The sequence below is a fragment of the Catharus ustulatus genome, chromosome Z, assembly GCF_009819885.2.
Source record: "Catharus ustulatus isolate bCatUst1 chromosome Z, bCatUst1.pri.v2, whole genome shotgun sequence".
NCBI lineage: Eukaryota > Metazoa > Chordata > Aves > Passeriformes > Turdidae > Catharus > Catharus ustulatus.
The window spans coordinates 7,760,843-7,762,471 of NC_046262.2; positions in this window are offsets into that span (position 1 = coordinate 7,760,843).

Genomic DNA, 1,629 nt, shown 5'->3' on the forward strand with positions numbered 1-1,629 from the left:
GGCCGCCGCCCACGTGGGCTCCCGTCACCACGTGCGGCGCCGCGCGCCCCGCCGGCCGCAGAGCGCCGCTCCCTATTGGCCGCGCGCGACGGCGCGACGCCTCCCATTGGCCCCGCCGGCCGTGCCCGCGCACGGGGGGCGTGTCCGCAGCGCCGCTCTGCTCCCGCAGCAATGGCGGCGCCGCTGGTAGGCAGCGTGGGCCGCGGGCTTGCCGAAATCACCGCCTTTCACCCCAAAACTGCGGCTCTCGGGACACACGGACTTTCGCCTTCAGGCGGGCGAGTGCGCGGCCGCCTGCGCGTCGCAGATCCCGGTTGTGGTATCTGATGCTTAATCGGGGTCCGTGCTGGATGTGGCCTGCCGAGAGCCTGAGCCGGCCTGGCCCGCAGGGACGGACACCGGGAGCCAGGAAAACCCTTCTGGCCTGGAGGAGCGGACACCGGGAGCCCTCATCCTCCTGGCCAGCTTCTGCAGGGACTGGGAAAGACACCAGGAGCCAGTGGCATCCTACGTGCAGATTACTGGAGTGGGAGGAATACCTCTTTTTATATATATAAGTTAGATGTATATGCCTTTACAGAAGCAACTCTGAACACCGGGTTCGATCAGGTTTGGGTTGTCAGGGCATTTAAAAGGTGACGCCATGTGTGCCTCTGAACAGGAGGACACAGATTTTTGACCCAGGTAATTGTAATTCTCTTTCCAGCTCTTTAGATGGCTTTTGCATGACTGTAGTCAGTTAATTCGTTTCTCTACACCCTACCATGAAACAGGGATTCATGCCTCCAGTGGGATCGTCCTTCTCCAGAGAGATTGCTCTGGGATAGCACGCTGGAGTCTGTCATCCCCACACCAGATCCAAATTCTCCCTGAACCCTGGCTACACTAAGTACCACTTTTTCCTGCACTGTGAGAACACTTACAGGGGTCTCTTCATGAGCAAGTGTGTGGGCATATTATGACAGATGGTAGAAGACCAGGTATCTCTCCTGAAGGTAAACATGGGAGTTCAGAGAACTCAGTGAAGTAAGCTGAGCTCCATCAGCCTCAGAGGACCCCTAACCCACTGCTGATAGGCTATGGGGGAAAACAAGCAGCTTTAGGGTGAAAGCTAAGCTCTGTTGGACGCAGGGGTGGGGAACAGGCTGTGTTCAGATGATGTTTGCAGTTGATACTCTCTGCCCTGCAGGTCTTCCCTGTGTCCAGCTTGGCTCAGAGCAGGGCAGGCTCTCACCCATTCCTGTGCCCTGGCAAGCAGAGTTATGCCATGTCCTGCCCAGCTGCAGAGCTTGTTTCCACACACTGCAGCATCTCTGCCTGGGACATCAAAGTGCCAAGCTCCTACTCAAGGCATTGTTTCTGTTCCCAAAGAAGGCTAGCACTTCACTTGCTGCTTGGCTGGGGCAACCACCAGCATAGTTACCAAGAGCCCTTCAAGTCTCTCATCCTTCCCTCGTGTTTAATGACTTCCATGCAGGAAATCTGCTGGAATTGAGGTCTCAGCCTTGTGTCAACTCAGCTACAAGGACTCCTGCAGGTGGGCATTTGATTCCTGCTTTCCAAGGCGAGTGTCTGGAGACCTGAGTGCTGCAGCTGGGGAGCACATCCCTCACACAAGCAGCTTGTGGC